General features: G+C 42.0%; 1 protein-coding gene across 1 annotated transcript in view; it reads right to left on the bottom strand.

The window, feature by feature from the left end:
* The window catches only part of GINS3 (GINS complex subunit 3), a 115129-nt gene that overhangs the window by 75393 nt on the left and 18288 nt on the right, over positions 1 to 21448 (bottom strand). Inside the window, exon 2 of the mRNA XM_054455112.2 lies at positions 20620 to 20683. The gene's annotated coding sequence lies outside the window, so the exon portion shown is untranslated. The remainder of the gene's footprint in view (positions 1 to 20619; positions 20684 to 21448) is intronic.

The following is a 21448-nucleotide window of genomic DNA, read 5'->3' as shown; positions in this document are numbered from 1 at the left end:
GTTAATGGGGATGGGATTTTTTTATTTTCTTTTCCTTTTCTTTTCTTTTTTTCTTTTTTTGGAGACAGAGTCTCGTGCTGTCACCCAGGTTACAGTGCAGTGGCGCCATCTCGGCTAACTGCAACCTCCACCTCCTGGGCTCAAGCGATCCTCCCACCTCAGCCTCCCAAGTAGCCGGGACTACAGCTGTGCATCGGCACATCCGGCTAATTTTTGTATTTTTAGTAGAGATGGGATTTCATCATATTGGCCAGGCTGGTCTCAAACTCCTTACCTCAGGTGATCCTCCCACTTCAGCCTCCCAAAGTGCTGGGATTAAAGGCATGTGCCACCACCTGGCCAAGGGATGGAGTTTTTTCAATGGTAATAAAAATGTTCTGGCCAGGCATGGTGGCTCATGCCTGTAATCCCAGCACTTTGGGAAGCCAAGGTGGGCGGATCACCTGAGGTCAGGAGTTCGAGACCAGCCTGACCAACATTGAGAAACCCCATCTCTACCAAAAATACAAAATTAGCCAGGCATGGTGGTACATGCCTGTATTCCCAGCTACTCGGGAGGCTGAGGCAGGAGAATCACTTGAACCCAGGAGGCGGAGGTTGTGGTGAGCCGAGATCGAGCCACTGCACTCCAGCCCAGGCAACAAGAGCGAAACTCCGTCTCAAAAAATAAAAATAAAAATAAAATAAAAATGTTCTAAAACTGGTTATAGTGATGGATGCATCAACCTGTGAATATGGTAAAAAAAACACTCATTTTTGCACCTTAAGTGGGTAAATTGTATGGTGGGATGTGAATTATATCTCAGTATATCTGCTTTTTAACAAAACCAACAAAACACCTTATGTCTAACTTGTTGAGCTCCAAATAAGCCTTGGAGTTGTGATATTTATTGTTTTGCTAAAGTGTTTGACTCTGGGGAGTTTAACAAAATGGGCACCTCGCCTCAGGCAGCTCTCGAAGGGAAAACTAAGTTCCTCATCCCTACTTCTTGGGCAGACTTAATTGACTGCTGTATTTTATTTTTCTTACTCCCAGAGTGTTTTAAGAGTAGGCATTTTCCTCTGAGTAGAGCTCTAGTGTTATCCATGAGTTTTTATATGGAGTGTTTTTATTAGCATTATTTCCCAAATATCTTATAAATGTATTTTTGCTCTAGAGTAGTTCCATAGAAAGGTTTGACATTCTCAAACGTCTTTCTGCATCTACTTTTTCTTTTATTTTATTTGTTGCCAACTACAAAAGACATCCAATGCTTCTACTTTTAACTTATTTCTTGCATTCTTGCATTATGATCAGGAATATGACTGTACAATTTCCAATTTGTTATATACAATGGGCTTTCCTTTCTATTTTATCTCATTGTGTCAAGAACACTTAACATGAGAGCTACCCTCTTAATAGATTTTAAAGTGTACAACACAATACTGTTATTTATAGCTACATTGTTATACAGCGGATCTCTGGAACTTTTTCCTCTTGAATAACTGAAATTTTATATCCATTGACTAGCAGCTCCCCATTCCCTCCTCCCTCCAGCCTCTGGCAACCACCATTTTATTCTTTCTTTCTATGAGTTTTACATCATATAAGTAGAATCATGTATTTGTCCTTCTGTGATTCGCTTATTTCTCTTGGCATCCTGTTCTCCAGGTTCATCCATGTTGTCACATGACAGGATTTCTTTATTTTAAAGGCAGAATAATATTCCATTGTATGTATTATTCATTTACTTAGAGACAGGATCTTGCTCTGTCACCCAGGCTGGAGTGCAGTGGCGTGATCTCGGCACACTGCAACCTCTGCCTTCCAGGCTCAGGTGATCCTCCTGCCTCAGCCTCCCAAGTAGCTGGGACTACAGGTGCTCACCACCACACCTGGCTAATTTTTTGTATTTTTAGTAGAGACGGGGTTTCACCATGTTGGCCGGGCTGGTCTTGAACTCCTGGCCTCAAGTGATCCGCCCGACTTAGCCTCCCAAAGTGCTGGGATTACAGGCATGAACCACGACTCTGGCCTCCATTGTATGTATATACCACATTTGTTTACCCATTCATCAGTGGACACCGTTATACCTTTTTCCATTTAATTGAAAAGAAGTCTACTCTTTTCAAACATTCTAAATGTTCTACAGTTCAGAACATTTAGTCATTATATTCTCCTCCTGTGTAATATCCTTATTTTCTTTTCTCTATTTAGTCCAACAAAGACTGAAACAAGTGGGTGAAAGTCTACCACCACTGTTGTATTTTTATTAATTTGTCTTAGTTATTCCCTCCAATTTTACATATGGAACAGGATGCTAAAATGGGACTCTCGTTTTGGCTTCAGCTGAGACTCCAAAGTGGAGTGAGATCAGTGCAACAGATGCCAGGAACTCTACCTCCTAAATTGGGGAGCTAGATTGCCTATGTAGGACATGCTGACGGGCTGTAAAAATGACTAATCCCACAAGGCGGAGTAAATGAGATAAAGTACAAAGATAATTTATAGGAGATTTATATGGTAAAAATTTTCTGCCATTGTTAAAAGCTGTACTTTTGAAGAACAATAATATGCAAAAAAGATCGTAACATACTATTAATGGGAAAAAAGCACAGGACACAAAACTATATGCTTAATCCTAATTGTATGAAATACACGTACAGAAAAAAGACAGGAAACAAATAACCTAATTAGGACTTCAGGTACTTTTTCTTTTCTTCTTGACATTTGTCTGAATTTTAGAAATTTTCTGCAATAAATATGTGTTGGTTTCTTTTTAAAAATCTTTTTTTTTTTTTTTTTTTTTGAGATGGAGTCTCTCTCTGTCACCCAGGCCAGAGTGCAGTGGTGCGATCTCAGCTCACTGCAACCTCCGCGTCCGGGTTCAAGTGATTCTCTTGCCTCAGCCTCCCGAGTAGCTGGGATTACAGGCATATGCCACTGCTTCTGGCTAATTTTTGTATTTTTAGTAGAGATGAGGTTCCATCATGTTGGCCAGGCTGGTCTCAAATTCCTGACCTCAAGTGATCTGCCTGCCTCGGCCTCCCAAAGTGTTGGGATTACAGGCATGAGCCACTGTGCCTGGTCATTTTCAATCATTTTTGAGATTAGAAAAAAATACTTTTAAAAAGATAATTCAAATATCCAAATAATCACCTTTTTTTGCTACCTTTGCTCTCCAGCTTACAACCAATATATGAATGAAAAGCAATTGATTTGGGATCAGTCTTCCTCTTACGCAAAGTCCCAGAGGTAGGTTGGTGGGCCAACAACCTGGCTTCATTAGCAGCAGGTTTAACAGTAGCTTCTGTTGCTTGTTTTCCCAGTAAATGGCCAGAATATTCCAAAAGGATGCGTCAAGTTTGCCTACTTTGTTCTCGTATATTTATTTGCAGTTGATGCTGGGACCAATGCAGTAGTTGTAGCTTTATGTTTAATTACAGCTGAGAAATTCAGTTGCCATAGATACGGAGGGCTAGGATGATGTTACTGTTGCCATTTGCCTCACGAGATGGTTAAAATTGACCTTTAAAAATCTAAGCTTAATTATCTTTACTGCCATAGTAGGCCTCCTGGGGCTGTACCTTATGAAGTCATATTTTGACAATCATTTCCTTCTTTTTTCATCATTAAACCTTATCTTCTGGATATGCCATGAAATGCACATGGGGCCTCTCTAAATTGCACATTTTCCAAATTCACACAAGACTGAAAACTGTATTTGCATCCTGCCTTTTCCCTGGAGAAGAAGGAGCTGAAGGAGGTCCCAGGAAGACTTACTGGCTTATTTCCAACGGGCTCATCTGTCAGGGGCAAAAAAATGGGGGTAGGAGATTGGGGGTGGAGTGAAGATTTTGATGATCCTAGGTGCACCCCATCTCTTCCTCAACACAGCACTATCTTGTTATATACGTGCTCTGGAAAATAGGTTCTATAATGAAGTTTGCTGTGATTTGAAACATTAAGCATCCTCAGAAGTCAGGCGATGCACCAGCCATGCTCACACACTGCATGCCTGTGTGCACAGCTGCAGAGCCCCTGACTCCACCAGGAGCTTCTGCTGGTCCACAAGCAGTTGAATGCATGTCTTCATTCATTCATTCTTTGAACAAATGTCCTAGAAACTGAGGATATAGCAATGAACAAGAGAGACAAGGACACTAGCTTTATAGATCTGCTTTGAATGGGGGAGGCTGAACTAATACTCTCAGAAGCAACTCTACAATCTCCCTGGTAGGTGCTATGAGAGAAGAACACAGGGTGCCATAAGAACCTCTTTCTTTCCTTTCTCTTTCTCTCTTTTTTCTTTTCTTTCTTTCTTTCTTTTTCTTTCTTTCTTTCTTTCTTCCTTTCTGTCTCTCTCTCTTTCTTTTTTTTTTCTTTCTTTCTTTCTTTTTATTTGAGATGGAGTCTTGCTCTGTCACCCAGGCTGGAGTGCAGTGGTGCAATCTTGGCTCACTGCGACCTCTGCCTCCCAGGTTCAAGCAATTCTCCTGCCTCAGCCTTCCAAGTAGCTGTGATTACAGGCACCCGCCATCACGCCCAATTAATTTTTGTATTTTTAGTAAAGATGGGGTTTCACCATGCTGGCCAGGCTGGTCTTGAATTCCTGACCTCAGGTGATCTGCCCACCTCAGCCTCCCAAGGTGCTGGGATTATAGGTTTGAGCCACCGCGCCTGGCCAAGAACTTATTTCTGATCTATGGCATGAGTTATGGGTTTTAGGTGGCCTCTCCCAGGAGGTGACATTTCAATTAAGACCTGAATGATGGCACTCCAGATTTTCTATATAGGAGATGTTTCAGGACAGTATTCAGAGTAGATGAAAGGGGTTGAAGCTGTATGTCTTTGAGAAAACAACGATTACCATCAGGAAAGGAAGGTGATGGATAAGGGCTCCTCAGATACACCTTTATCTCAATACAGGGCATGACAAATAAGGTATTCAAAGAGCAAGTGCAAATGCCCTGAGGTCAGTCTCCTAGTGGGATATTTGGATAAAAGATCTAAAACCAAATTATCAACACTGTAAACCAGTGATTCTTCTTGGTCTCAGGACCCCTTTACTCTATACAAATTATTGAGAACTCCAAAGAACTTATATTTATACAGATTATATCTACCAAAAATAAAATACCTATTGGAAATTAAAACTGAGGCCAGGTGTGGAGGCTCACAACTGTAGTCCCAACACGTTGGGAGGAGGAGGCATAGGCAGGAGGATTGCTTGAGCCCAGTGATGGAGGCTGCAATGACCTATGATTGTATCACCGTGCTATAACCTGGTGGGGACAGAGTGAGACCCTGTGTCTTTAAAAAAAAAAAAAAAAGGCTGGGCACAGTGGCTCATACTTGTAATCCCAGACAGATCACTGGAGTTCGAGGCTAGCCTGGGCAGCATAGTGAGACCCTATCTCTCCAAAATATACCAAAAAAAAAAAAAAAAAAAAAAAGCTAGGCGTGGAGTTGTGGGGCTGTAGCCCCAGTTACTTGGGAAGCTGAGGTGAAGAGATCACTTGAGCCCGGGAGGCAGAGGCTGCTGTGAGCCCCTGCACTCCAGCCTGGGCTACAGCGCAAGACTCTTACCTCAAGGAAAAAATAAACTGAGAAAGTTTAAAAACCATTATTTATTAATTCTTCTAAAAATAATAAACCAACTACATATTAACACAACATTTTTTTGTGGAAAATACATTTTCCACAAAATATATTTTGGGCAAATAAATTTTGGGCAAAGTGTAGCATTATTTTACATTTTTATCAATATTCTAAATATCTGGCTTAATAGAAGACAACTGAATTCTTATATCGGCCTCTACATTTAACCTCTTGTAATATGTTATTATTTAGTTGAAGTATATTGTTACAGTCTGAATTATGTCCCCACTACCTCAGAATGTGACTGTATTTGGACATTGGGTCTTTACAGGTATAATTAAGTTGAAAATGAAAATATTAGGGTGGACCCTAATCCACTATGACTGGTGTCCTTATCAGAGGAGGATGTTTGGACCCCGGCACAGAGAGAAGACCACATACAGACACCAGAAGCATGCAGACATCAGAAGCCAACGAGGGAGGTCTCAGGAGAAACCAGCCCTTGGGATACCCTGATCTTGGACTTTCAGCCTCTAGAATTGTGAGAAAATAAATCTGTGCTCTTTAAGCTACCTGGTCTGTGGTACTTTGTTAGGGCAGCTCTATCAGGCTGATGTATACATGAAGAAAATTTGGCCTCATGCAGATAGGTGTAGTTGGAAAAGTTCAGATATTTTAATGGCCTTTTTAGATCATTGTAGACAGCCTTCTTTGAGTATACCCAAACTTTTTTTTTTTTTTTGAGATGGAGTCTTGCTCTATCTCCCGGGCTGGAGTGCAGTGGCACAATCTCAGCTCACCGCAACCTCCTCCTCCTGGGTTCAACCAATTCTCCTGCCTCAGCCTCCTGAGTAGCTGGGATTACAGATGCACACCACCATGACCGGCTAATTTTTGTATTTTTAGCAGAGGCAGGGTTTCACCATGTTGGCCAGGCTGGTCTTGAACTCCTGACCTCAGGTGATCTGTCCACCTCAGTTTCCCAAAGTGCTGGGATTATAGGCGTGAGCCACCATGCCCTGCCCGACCATACTGAAACTTGACAATTGATGCTTTATCTTATAGGTTAGCTGCATGTGGACTCTGAAGCCACGTCAATGACTTTTTCATATTCTCTTATATTAAAATCCATTATTTTGCTTTGCTTTCTTTTTTTGTCTTTTGAGACGGAGTCTCACTTTGTTGCCCAGGCTGGAGTGCAGTGGCGCAATCTCGGCTTACTGCAACCTCTGCCTCCCAGGCTTAAGCTACTCTCCTGCCTCAGCCTCCTGTGTAGCTGGGATTACAGGCCTGCACCACCATGCCTGGCTAATTTTTGTATTTTTAGTAGAGACAGGACTTCGCCATGCTGGCCAGGTTAGTCTCGGACTCCTGACCTCAGGTTATCCACCCTCCTCTGCCTCCCAACGTGCTGGGATTGCAGGCATGAGCCGCTGTACCCAGCCTGCACTTGCTCTTTCGATGGATCTTTACTCATGCATGGTTTTGTCACATTGTGTTTTGGTCATTTGGAAAATATCAGTTCGTGGAGTGATGCAGATTTTCCAAATGTTATACAAAATTTAAAACTCATGTTTGGTAATGTCACCACCAATCTCATCAGAAAAGTATGTAAAGTATTGGAAAGTGCCCACACTTACAGTGGTGGATACAAGTTTCCCAAATGCTAATTTTCATTTGAAAGCCCAACTTTTATCATTGCCAACAAATATTTCAGTTGTTCTCCTTGAAGTGACGGCTCATTCCTTTTATTTTCAAGAAAATGTCGACCAAATACCCAAGTCTGAGTAACCATGGTTTGTCTGTCAGTCATTCTTTTAAGTAAAAATGAAGTTCCATCACCAAGGGGGCTGGGAGGCTGGCAGCTCAGGCACAGAGTATGCTGCCTGGAGGTAACCATTGTCCTCCAATTTGCAGAAGGGCTTCCCATTTCATCACACAGAATATTAAAAAATCATGTACTCCAAAGTCAAGATGTCATAGAATTAATCATCTTAATGGTTTCATCACAGATATTTTTAAGTGTAACTGGCTTTTCCTCTCTCCATGAGGTGTACTGTGGTGAAAAAACAAGCCAAGTTCAGCTTTGGATTCCTGGCCTGTCTGTTTTACTTTCAAAATAGACCTTGAATCTGACCACTTCTCACTAAAACCCACTTTTGCCCCCCGGCTTGAGCCTCCACCATCTCCTCGGATTGCTGCAGAGGCTTTCAGACTGAAGTCCCCCCTCCACCACTGTAGCCCATTTCAAGCTATTCTCCACCCAGCAACCTCCTCCCCTGAACACCCTCTCCAAAACAGCACACACACACCATCCCTAGTCTGGCTTTAGTTTTCTTCCCAGAACTTTAGAAGGTGAGCTCCCTCAGGAAGGACTTTGTTTGGTGCATCTGTCTAGAGCCATGTCCGGCCCCTAGTAGTTGCTCAATAAACATTGGGTGAATGAAAAAGAGAATGCCCAAGAGTGCCAGTTCCCAGCAACACCTCCCCTAACTAAATGTGAAAAAGACTCCCCTCCTTTTGCTTTTCCTCTCTCCCTCCATCCTTGTGCTTTTGGGCCAGGTCTGGTGCTTGACCTTGGGAATATAAAGGCAAATAAAACACATAGCCCCTCCGTTCGGGAACCTCCTGTTCCAGTGCAGAGGACAGAACCAATTTTATCCACTGAGCCACAAGCTATTCTGATGTGATTCAGTGGATAAAATCCCAGGGCTTGGGGTGGCAGAAACCTGGCTTCAAAGCCTGGGTCTTAATCTTTCTGAGCCTCAGTTTCCTCATCTGTAAAACGGCAATAATTGTTCATTGTGAAAATTAAATAATAACATAATTAGATGTTTTGCATATTGATTATTAATGGTAGCTGTTTTTAAGTGGTGGAGGTGGAATTCATGTCTTGAGGACTAGATTTTTTTTTTTTTTTTTTTAGACAGGGTCTTGCTCTGTCACCCAGGCTGAAGTGCAGTGGTGCGATGTCAGCTCACTGCAACCTCCGCCTCCCGGGCCCAAGTGTTCTTCATGCCTCAGCCTCCTGAGTAGTTGGGACTTCAGACGTGCGCTACAATGTCCGGCTAATTTTTGTATTTTCAGTAGAGACAGGGTTTCCCCATGTTGGCCAGGCTAGTCTCAAACTCCTGAACTCAAGTAATCTGCCTGCTTTGGCCTCCCAAAGTACTGGGATTACAAGCATGAGCCACCGGGCCTGACTGAGGACTAGATTTTTTAAAAACACACCCAGAGAATTCACCAGAGAGGTGGGTACAGGGGTGGAGACAGGGTAGGAGAACTTCGGGGAGCAAGGCACGTGGGCCCATGTCTGGGGTCTTGCTGACATGGTGAAATGCAGTGTGGTGAGTGGCTGAGGTCCAGAGGGTCTGGGATGGTGCTAGACGGGTTGGCAGGAGCTGGTGACCAGGCCTAGGGGGCCTCTTGCCAGCAGGCAGGGAGGGGAGACCTAGGCAAAGCTGCCTGGAGCCAGATGTCTGGCAGCAAGGTGGAGGGTGGATTGGAGGAGGCAGGGAGACCAGTGAGGGGCAGGACCCACAGGATGCCATAAGGGTGAGGACAGGGGCAGGGTGGCAGACAAGGAGGCTGGGGAAGAAAACTGCACTGGGAAGAAACTCAAGCACCGTGCTGAGAACTGGGACACTCTTCCTGCCTTTCCCCCATCTCTTGCAACTGTCAATTGAGGTACACAGGGGTAAGCTCCAAGCCCCCCAGTGGATGCCTGAAACCATGAATAGTACCAAACTCCATAGAGACGAATATATAGCTTTGATAAAGTTAAATTTATAAATTAGACACAGTAAGAGATTAACAACAATAATAAAATAGAACAATTATCTGGACACAGCGGCTCACGCCTGTAATCCCAGCACTTTGGGAAGCCAATGCGGGTGGATCACTTGAGGTCAGGAGTTGGAGACCAGCTTGGCCAACATGGTGAAACCCCATGTCTACTAAAAATACAAAAATTAACCAGGCATGTGGCGCACATCTGTAATCCCAGCTACTCAGGAGGCTGAGGCAGGAGAATCGCTTGAACTTGGGAGGTGAAGGTTGCAGTGAGCTGAGATCGTGCCACTGCACTCCAGCCTGGGTGGCAGAGTGAGATTCTGTCTTAGAAAAATAAATAAATAAAATAGAGAAATTATAACAATATACTGTAATAAAAGTTATGTGAATGTGGACTGTCTCTCTCTCAAAATATCTTATTGTCCTGGACTTGCCCTTTTTCTTGTGATGAAGAAGGGGTGGAGCAGGGTGGTGCGAGATTTCGTTACTACTCAGAAGGATGCATCATTTCAAACTTACAAATTGTTTATTTCTGGAATTGTTCATTTAATAGTTTTGGACCATTGTTGACTGTGGGTAACTGAAACCATGGACAAGATGCGGTGGGGGGTGGCTACTGTATTTGTTGCCTGGAATTTCCTGTCCCTCCTGTCTATCTCAGTAAGATGATATGGGTAATCCAGGATGTCTATTTCTGCAATGAGGCAGAATATTTTAACAGCCAGTCTGACAGATGGGTCCCTGGTCTCTTAACGTTGCTTTATTTTACAGCGAGGGACACATGGAGCCCTTCGTTATTTAGTTAGTTTAGACGCATCACACTTGGTTCTAAAAAAATACCTCCTTCTAACTTTTATTCAATAAGTGCTTATTGGCAGATAAATGTTAAAGATATCGTATATTGTTTGAAACACAATAATCTTTGTTACTAATTATTTGTAATACAATGCTCTTAAAATTAACTGTGCTCCTCTGAGCTCCACAGAAAGGCCAGAAGCACTACAGCCTGCCTTCCGCAAATGTTCCTTATTGTATAAAAGTAACACATGCCTATGAAAGAAAGCACAAAATTAAATGGAGTCAAAAGTAAAAGATCTCTATCTCCTCCCCACCATCCCTGCATTCTTAACCCACCCCTCAGAGAGGAGGCTGTAGCCTGACAGACATTTTCTATGTATATCTTTTTATAATGTAGTTTTTAAAAAACCAGAAATGAGCTCACACTCTATTTCCTGTTTTGTAGCTTGCTTTTCTCTTCAACAATAGATCGCCTTTTGGAGGTCCAGGCATTGAATTGCACCCCATTCTATGTTTTGGCAGAAGAGTCCTCTCTATGCGGAGTTTTTTCTTACAGGGAAGGGTGGCCTTGAGCCCAGCCATCGTTAGTAGAAAAAGCAGACTTCAAATACACTAACTTAATTTGCAAGGGGATCCTTGGAAAAACGGCAGTTTTTGTCCTTTGTAGCGCATCAGCCTGTGGCTGGATATGTGCCTGGAACTCATGGAAACTCCAAGTGTCCCCAGGCAGCAAGGGGTCCCAGGAGGAACTGGGCAATGGCCAGCCCCAGAGAGCAGAAATGGGGTTTGTGGCTAGATCCGATTCTTACTGTAGGGGATCCTCAGAGCCCAAATAGAACATATTTAGATGCGTTTTCCATTTCCTCCAGGGCTTTCACCATTGATATCCGGAAATAGAATGGCAAGTTGATTTATGTCAAGGAAAAGTTCCTCCCAGGAAAACTCATTGTAGCATTCACTCAGCAGGCTCTAGCAAATATGTTTCTTTGGTGTAATAGGTTAGCTTGTGGAACACAAAGAAAATCCTTGTTGACAAAAAGAGTCAAAGTCTGTAGAATGTTTGATGAGATTTATTCTGAGCCAAATATGAGTGACCCTGAGAACATGTGTCCAAGGTGGTCAGGCTTGGTTTTATACATTTTAGCGAGATATAAGACATCAATTAATACACATAAGATGTATATTGCCCTGGTCCAGAAAGGCAGGACAACTAAGGGTTTCCAGGTCATAGGTGGATTCAAAGATTTTCAAATTGGCAATCAGTCGAAAGACTTACTATCTAGGACCAGGCACAGTGGCTCACGCCTGTAATCCCAGCATTTTGGGAGGCTGAGGTGGGTGGACCACTTGAGGCCAGGAGTTCAAGGTCAACCTGGCCAACACGGTGAAACCCCATGTCTACTGAAAATACAAAAATTAGCTGGGCATGGTGGCACATGCCTGTAATCCCAGCTACTCAGGAGGCAGAGACAGGAGAATCGTTTGAATCCAGGAGGCAGAGGTTGCAGTGAGCCGAGATCTCACCACTGCACTCCAGCCTGGGTGACAGAGTGAGACTAAGTCTAAAAAAAAAAAAAAAAATTTACTATCTACAGACCTGGAATCAATAGAAAGGAATGTCTGGGTTATAGTAAGGGATTGTAGAGACCAAGGTTTTATAATGTCATGCAGATAAAGCCTCCAGGTACTAGGCTTTGTAGAGAATAGATTGTGTTTCTTATCAGACTTAAAGAGTCTGTTCTGTCAGTCTTAAGGTCTGTGTTGATATTAATGCTGGTCAGCTGGGCCTGAATTCCAGAAGGGAGGAGGGTATAATGAAGCCTGTCAGCCTGTCTGATTCCCATCCATGGCCCAAGCTAGTTTTTCAGATTAACTTTGGAATGTCTTTAGCTGAAAGGAGGGGTCCATTCAGATGGTTGGGGGGCTTAGAATTTTACTTTTGGTTTACATTCTCCCCCTTCTGGCCAAAATTTGCCGGAGGCAACATCAATGGTGACCAAACTTTTATTTTGTCCCACAGTGTAGCCGGGTTGACATGGCTGCCCGCCCCAGGTCCATCTTGTCCCTTGGTGGGATCCCTATGGCCAAGGGACTTCAAGTCAAAAGACTTAACAGTCAATTTAAATGTTCTAGGCCAGATGAGAATGGACATGGACTGGCATTCATTAACCCTCACATTTTTTTTTCTTTTTTTTTGAGATGGAGTCTCGCTCTGTCGCCCAAGCTGGAGTGCAGCGGCGCGATCTCGGCTCACTGCAAGCTCTGCCCCCCCGGGTTCACGCCATTCTCCTGCCTCAGCCCCCTGAGCAGCTGGGACTACAGGTGCCCACCACCACGTCCGGCTAATTTTTTGTATTTTTAGTAGAGACAGGGTTTCACCTTGTTAGCCAGGATGGTCTGGATCTCCTGACCTCGTGATCCGCCTGCCTCGGCCTCCCAAAGTGCTGGGATTATAGGCGTGAGCCACCGCGCCCAGCCAATCCTCACATTTTTTAAAGTAATATAAAAGCCAACAAACAAAATGCCAAAGGCAGGGTTATAAAATTCACTTATCTTTAACTTCTGTGCATTGAGCTACTGTAATCTTGGTTTTAGTTAAACAATTAGCTATACAAAACACAAACATTGTTAAAATCTTTTAAGCTGGCCGGGCGTGGTGGCTCACGGCTGTAATCCCAGCACTTCGGGAGGCTGAGGCGGGTGGATCACAAGGTCAGGAGATAGAGACCATCCTGGCTAACATGGTGAAACCCCGTCTCTACTAAAAATACAAAAAATTAGCCAGGCGTGGTGGCGGGCACCTGTAGTCCGAGCTGACTCAGGAGGCTGAGACAGGAGAACGGCGTGAACCCGGGAGGCGGAGCTTGCAGTGAGCTGAGATCGTTACCAGTGCACTCCAGCCTGGGTGACAGAGTAAGACTCCGTCTCAAAAAAAAATAAAAACAAAAAACCTCCTAAGCTGAGGCATTTAGAGACTTTTGTTGTGCTACAATGCTTTTTTGTGATCTTTTAGTAATTTGTCCTAAGGTGGCTGATGTAAAAAATTTTTTAAATATATATCTATCTGCATAAACTCATAACTGGGTGTATTATACTCAGGAGGTGTTGTCATAAGGTATCTTTATATCCTTTTAGTAATAATTTTCTTTTAATTCTATAGGAAGCAGGAATTGTTTATGGTTGGGATGAATGAAAAGGTGCCATGAATCCAGTAACCCAGGAGGCAGAATCCCTTATTTTACCTGCTGTTTAGGCATCTGTGTACCCATCCTTGATTTGGAGGGTCTGAACTAACTCTATCCCTCAAAACCAGCCCTTACAATCTCATGATTTTGGAGGACCAGGCATTGAATTGGACCCCATTCCGTTTTGGTGGAACACCTCTTCCACGATAGTCCCTGGGACTAGAGGTGGTGTGCTGGTAGAGTTTTAGCAGTAGGGCATTTACAGTAAGAAACAAATGGGCCCCAGGGGGATTCCAAATAAGGGAGATTCACAGACTTTGTCCAATCATGTCTGGTCTTCAGAATCCCATGATTCTGGTTTTCCGGGAAGAAGCACAACTATGAGAGATAAATAACATTAATAATTTGACAATCAAAAGAGAATCCATGTGTCAGATCAGAAAAAAAGGAACCTATTTCATTAGGGTGCCAACTAAAAACATTTAGAAAATGATATCCTGATACTCTCTAGAGGATTACTGTAGCCAAGAAATAATTCACTGTTCAATCTTCACTCAAAAACAAATGTCAGGGCTGGAATCTAGTATCAGGTGTTATAATTTTTCTTTGAAACAATTTATCTTTCTCTAACCCTCCTTTTCTACTAAAGAGAAACTATAGTAAGACCAATTTGTGTGCAAAATAAGTTTTAGGCTTATTATACTTGGCCTGATTATTTACATAAAATGCAGCAATGATTGATTGGCCATATAGGCTCTTTTAAGGTTGGCTTTGCTGGAACTTTAACTAAAAATATGTTATTCTAGGCAAAGCGTTGGTAGAATAACCAACGTCTCCAATTGTTTTGTTTTACAAGAAAAAAGACTCTTACTAAACTTATGCAAATAACGATATTGATATAAAATCAGAATACTCATGAACAGTTTCCCAATTTTGGAGAACTCAGGTAGAGAGAAACGTAAATTTGCTCACAAAAATATTCTTTACCCAATTGCTCTAAACTATAAATAACTCAGAATAAAAAGATTTCCTTGACTCGCCTTTAACCAGAGCAGCAGGCTTCCAAACAAGATGTTGTTTGTTCACCTTGGAACTGCCATTCACAAGTCAAGCAGCTCTTGTCAGATGAGAGCTGTTTATCAGGCACTGTAAAATCTACCAGCTGCTTACATGGTTAGATCAGTCCTAGGGGAAAAAGAGGCTCCCTGCTCATGAATACCTCCACTTTGCATCCCCAGGTAGCAAGATCCTATATAAACCATTTTTTATCATGGAACTATTTTGGGCACCATTATTTTCATTAGCATACGGGAAGTTTTGGTTAACATCCCATAGCAAGGCAGTAAATGTCCCTCAAGTAGAAATTCTCTACTCCAGAGTCTCAGTAATTGTCATTGGGAGGTGCTCACAGCTTTTGCCATAAGCCCCAGTGAACACTCCACAAAGAGCTATCAGTGGAGGATTTGTCCCAACCAGTACTCCAGCTTTTACCCAATATTCTGTGGGCTCAGGCATTCTTACTAGTTCCCATTTAGTGTGTCCAATGAGCATTTCTCAAAGGGCAGTGATATGGTTTGGCTGTGTCCCCGCCCAAATCTCATCTTGAATTGTAGCTCCCATAATTCCTACATGTCGTGGGAGGGACATCGTGGGAGGTAATTGAATCATGGGGTGGGTCTTTCCCGTGCTGTTCTCTTGATAGTGAACAAGTCTCATGAGATCTGATGGTTTTATAAAGTGGAGTTCCCCTGCGCACATGCTCTTTGCCTGCTACCATGTAAGACATGACTTTGCTCCTCTTTCACCTTCTGCCATGATTGTGAGGCCTCCTGAGCCATGTGGAACTGTGAGTCCATTAAACCTCTTTCCTTTATAAATTATCCAGTCTTAGGTATGTCTTTATTAGTAGTGTGAGAACAGACTAATACAGGTACATTTACGTGCCTTCAGTTTTATAGTACTAGGTAGGAGAAACATCCCCCAGTCAGATACGATACCCATTTTCATAAGACATTTAGGTAAGGGAGTTGCAACTATATTACATAAAGCCTGTTTAAACATCTCAAATTTCATAATCCTATAAATCTTTACATTCTTATGTTCTGGAACCAGGGACTTTTCTTCTCCACCCCCAAACTATTTTACCTTTTCTGGTGAAAAAGGACTTGGGTTCCCAGCAGGGAGTTGAGCCAAGGGACTCAGACTCTTTTGTGAATTTTTTATCTTAATTTGTGTCAGTATTGCTTCAGGCAATGTCAGCTTTCTCATTATAACCTTTGCCTCTTGATTTTTCTCAAATCTCCCCAATCTGGGGCACATGCAGAAAACTAGTGTGGGGCCCTTGAATGTTGGTGTCACAGGCGTTTGAACCAGAGCTACTCCATCTTTAATAGGGGATGAGTAAAATTAGGCTGAGACCTGCTGGACTGCATTCTTAGGAGACTAAGGCATTCTTAGTCACAAGATGAGATAGGAGGTCAGCACAAGATACAGGTCATAAAGACCCTGCTGATAAAACAGGTTGCAGTAAAGAAGCCGGCTAAAACCCACCAAAACCAAGATGGTGACAAGAGTGACCGCTGGTCATCCTCACTGCTACACTCCCACCAGTGCCATGACAGTTTACAGGTGCCATGGCAACATCAGGAAGTTACCCTATGTGGTCTAAAAAGGGGAAGCATGAATAATCCACCCCTTGTATAGCATATCATCAAGAAATAACCATAAAAATGGGCAACCAACAGCCCTCGGGTCTGCTCTGACTGTGGTGTAGCCATTCTTTATTCCTTTACTTTCTTAATAAACTTGCTTTCACTTTACACTATGGACTCACCTCGAATTCTTTTTTGCATGGGATCCAAGAACCCCCTCTTGGGGTCTGGATCTGGACCCCTTTCCAGTAACATTGGGAGACCAGCAGTGGCTCCCTTTGGTTCACCCAAGCTTTGGTAAATGTTGTAAAGACCTTTGTTTTAACCTCCATCAATTTTCATTTTATTTATTTCATTTCTTAATGGCCATCTAAAGATTTTCACCCTTCTGGAACTAGTCTTTTGAGTCTCTTTTGCCTTTCCCATTTTTTTTGTTAATTAATGTTTTATTAGCATCTATAAGACCCATGAGGGACAGCAAATTTGGTAAGGCTTCTCAATCAGTCATTTGATTGTGCAGGAGTAATGTCACCTGGGGTTCCCATGTAGAAGGGGCCCCCTAACCATGGCATTTACCATGACCTGGGAAAGGCATATTCACTGGGAGAATATCCTGATCACCATAAAGCCAGGCCCACATGGTTTGCATATGAAGCATACCAGCTGCTTCATCTGGGGTGCTCCACTTGGCATTTTATAGAGAAAGTTAGGAAGTCCACTTCTCAGGGTAAACAGACCTTACAGTGGCATTTATCCAGTCTACTAGGCTGGTTGTTCTCTCAGGAATAACCTCCTATGTGTCTGAATCACATATACTCATCAGAGATTGTTCAATAGTGAGCTGTGGGTCCTGCATCAACCCAAACATGCTCTTTCATTCTGTAGCATTTGAAATTATAGATATGGTCCTTAAAGTAGTTATTTTTACAACCCATTACAGTAAAGGTTTCTCAGGAAACTGATGATACCAATCTACAAAGTGGAACAATTATTTTACATTATACCCTCCGATTTTCATAGTTACTTGGTTTTGCCCTTCCCCCACACTGACTATCATCTTGGTATAATAACTACAGGTCTCAGAGGTAACTTTTGTTGCCCTGGCTTAATCTTAACTTTCGTGGGTAGCTACGAGGCTAGTGGCCTGACCTGAGAGAGACCCACATCTGAGCTTGGTCCAGCCTTAAGGCCCAATTCAGCACTCTTTGACTTTCATTTTGGCTATTACAGATAACAACAATCAGTTGAATATTTTGTTTTTTCCTTATTAGTCTGCATTTCCTTATACGTCCAGTGAACTAACTTCCCGGGAGTAGGAGTATGATCCATCTCTAAATTCCACAGTAACCTTTACCTTTAGTAACTGAATGCAGCCCAGCTGCAGCCCCTAAAGATGGGTTGACCACATGGCCACCCAAGAGTCAAAGCTTTCTCATATCTCACCTTTAAAAATTTCTCTTTATTCATTTAGTTTTGTGTAGATAATTTTCCCTTTACTTAAATAGATAGCCTCTAAACTAAAAAAAAAAAAAAAATTACGTTTTCTTTAACAAAAGCCACATCCTGTGTTTTTATAAACTTCACCCAAAACACGTTTTATTTTTTAACTCTTAGTAGCCAAAATTCCCAATGAGAAAAAAAGAGGATTACTTAATTTAACATAATGTGACTTTAAGATTTTAAATTACTGAAGAAAATGTTTGAGATTATATTTACCAAATTAATCTTACCAAATATTACTAAAGTCATGTGAACTAAAAGGCATCTGAGCTAGCTGTTATTAGTCTGATAAACACTTATTTTAAGCCAACTGATTAGAGCTCTTTTTATAGTTTGGTAGTGAAATATTACTTCCACATGACATATATAAGCATATAGACACAGCAGACATACAAAGGCAGATCCCATAAGATTTTTCATTTGCCTGTTTCCAAAAATTATCTCCCTTACATTAGACTATTTAAAAAAATTATAGGAGCCAACAAAATTTGAAAGAGAGAGTCCGCATCTGAGGCCTTCCCAAAAGGGAGAAAGAGCTGAGGCAGTGGAGTATGGCAGAAGTTGAACTTGTGAGATATCAATCTGAAGAATTTTTAAAAAAAAACGGATTATGGAATTTAAAAATTTAAAACTTCTTGAATTAAGAATAAGTCAATATTTTAAATAAAATCTTATTCTAACCAATCCTTTAGTTTTGTATTGGCGTATTTTTGAATATCAAAGTCCAATTTCTAGAAAGACTGTTATATTTCCCTTTTTTTAATTTCAATTTTTATTTTTTGAGATGGAGTCTCACTCTGTCACCCAGGCTGGAGTGCAGTGGCATGATCTCGGCTCACTGCAACCTCCACCTCCAGGGTACAAGTGATTCTCCTGCCTCAGCCTCCCAAGTAGCTGGGATTACAGGCGACTGCCACCACGCCAAGCTAATTTTTGTATTTTTAGTAGAGATGGAGTTTCACCAGGTTTTGCAGGCTGGTCTCAAACTTCTGACCTCAGGTGATCCACCCACCTCGGCCTCCCAAAGTGCTGGGATTACAGGCGTGAGCCACCGCATCCAGCTATATATTACCCTTTTAATTATAGCCAACTTAATCATAACATTTTAAAAATAAATTCTTTTTTGGCTGGGTGCGGTGGCTCACACCTGTAATCCCAGCACTTTTGGAGGCCGAGGCAGGTGGATCACGAGGTCAGGAGATCAAGACCATCCTGGCTAACACGGTGAAACCCTGTCTCTACTAAAAAAATACAAAAAAAAATAGCTGGGTGTGGTGGCAGGCGCCTGTAGTCCCAGCTACTTGGGAGGCTGAGGCAGGAGAATGGCGTGAACCCGGGAGGCGGCGCTTACAGCGAGCCGAGATCGCGCCACGGCACTCCAGCCCAGGCAACAGAATGAGACTCCGTCTCAAAAAAAAAAAAATTCCTTTTTTACTAACCTTATTATAACTTACACGGATCATTCATAACATGCTTGGGCTTTCTGGTTTGTCCTAAACATCCCTCTTTCTTCTTTTTTTTTTTTTTTGAGATGGAGTCTGGCTCTGTCACCCAGGCTGGAATGCAGTGGCGCGACCTTGGCTCACTGCAACCTCCGCCTCTCGGGTTCAAGTGATTCTCATGTCTCATTCAAGTGATTCTCATGCCTCAGCCTCCTGAGTAGCTGGGATTACAGGCGCCCACCACCAAGACTGGCTAATTTTTGTATTTTTAGTAGAGAGAGGGTTTTGCCATGTTGGCCAGGCTGGTCTTGAACTTCTGACCTCAGTTGATCTGCCTGCCTCGGCCCCCTAAAGTGCTGGGATTACAGGCATGAGCCACTGTGCTTAGCCAACATCCCTCTTTTTTAAACAACCAGTCATTTTATTTTAAGACAAAAATTCGCAATATACAATTCTCTGTCATATAAAGTTATTTTTCTTTTAACCTTTCTTACCAAAAGTAGCTCTTTATATCTATAACTTTCTTTAAGTATCTTTTATTTTTCTGGTTCCTTTCATCTTGTTTTATATATAACCTTTAAATGACCTTTGAATTAGGCAGAAATTATTTACCTTTTAACAAGAGTACTTTCTTTAGAAAAAGGTTTTCCTATAATCTTTTACATTTGAAATTACTCAGACATTTAATGAATACCTATTTTTTAATATAACCTTAGATTCTACATTATATGATGTTTGTTTATAAGCATTTATTCCATTATATTTACCTGAGTACTTATTTTATTTTTAATAGTTTACCTAGATTATTTATGAAAGCTGTGATAGTCATCATTTAAAGTTATTTTTCTGTTAACAACCTTTATGGCCTGTGAATTTCACATGTTTATATAAGTAAGAAACTTAAGGTTAAATATATGGGCATTTTACCAATAACATAGGATTTAGTTGTTTTCACTGAACCAGTGATATTAAATGTCTTATTTATAAAAAATTACACAAGCAGGGCAGGTGTGGTGGCTCACACCTATAATCCCAGCACTTTGGGAGCCTGAGGCAGGTGGGTCACCTGAGGTCAGGAGTTTGAGACCAGCCTGGCCAACATCACAAAACCCTGTCTCTACTAAAAATACAACAATTAGCCAGGTGTGGTGGAGTGTGCCTGTAGTCCCAGCTACTCAGGAGGCTGAGGCAGGAGACGTTTGAACCTGGGAGGCTAAGGTTGCAGTGAGCCAAGATTGCACCACTGCACTCTAGCCTGGGCAACAGAGTGAGATTCTGTCTCAAAAAAAAAAAAAAAAAATTACACAAGCAAAGAATCATTCTGTCATGGGCTGGCTTCATACTTTTCTAGCCCTTATGTCAAATTTTGACACAGTATAGTGTTTAGCAGAGATAAGTATGAAACTGCTTAATAAACGCAAACAAAAAGTGCTGACAATTCTTAAGACATTCCTAATACTACTTTACCAATAATTTCAAAGCTTCAAGGTCATAGGCAGATTCAAAGATTTTCTGATTGGCAATTGGTTGAAAGAGTTATTATCTGAAGACCTGGAATCAATAGGAAGGAATGTCTGGGTTATAATAGGGGTTGTAGAGACGAAGGTTTTATGCAGATGAAGCCTCCAGGTAGCAGGCTTCAGAAAGAATAGATCGTAAATGTTTCTTACCAGACTTAAAGAGTCTGTTCTATCAGTCTTACGGTCTGTTGATATCAGTACTGGTCAGCTGAGTCTGAATTCCAAGAGAGAAAGGTATAATGAGGCCTGTCTGACTCCCCCTTCTCTTCATGGCCTGAGCTAGTTTTTCAGGTTAACTTTGGAATGTCCTGTTCATTCAGATGGTTAACAAGCTTAGAATTTTATTTTTGGTTTATATCCTTTACACTTGCATATGGATAATGGTACAACAATGTTTACTACAGGATTATTTGTTAATATTTTAGAAACTGGCAACAATGCAAATGTCCATGGGCAGGGGAATGAATCAATAAATTGAGGTGTGTTTATGGGATAGAATACTTGACAGCAATGAAAATGAATGGACCAGATCTTGAAATAATGATGAAAGAGCAAGCAGTAGGCCAGGCGTGGTGGCTCACAACTGTAATCCCAGCACTTTGGGAGGCCGGGGCAGGCGGATCATTTGAGGTCAGGAGTTTGAGACCAGCCTGGCCAACATGGTGAAACCCTATCTCTACTAAAAATACAAAAAATTAGCCAGGCGTGGTGGCAGGCACCTGTAATCCCAGCTACTTGGGAGGCTGAAGCAGGAAAATTGCTTGAACCTGGGAGGCAGAGGTTGCAGTGAGCCAATTTGCCACTGCACTCCAGCCTGGGTGACAGAGTGAGACGTCATCTCAAAAAAAAAAAAAGAAAAAAAGAAAAAAAAAAGAGCAAGCAGCAGAATGATATGTATGGTGTGAGCCCATTTTAAAAACACACACAATGCAGCATGTTGCTTATGGATACATGTAATTTGTAGTAAAAGTGTAAAAAC

The sequence above is a fragment of the Pongo pygmaeus genome, chromosome 18 (genome assembly GCF_028885625.2).
Source record: "Pongo pygmaeus isolate AG05252 chromosome 18, NHGRI_mPonPyg2-v2.0_pri, whole genome shotgun sequence".
Lineage (NCBI taxonomy): Eukaryota > Metazoa > Chordata > Mammalia > Primates > Hominidae > Pongo > Pongo pygmaeus.
The sequence above is the reverse complement of the archived record's forward strand: the minus strand, read 5'-3'. Positions and strand labels throughout refer to the sequence as shown.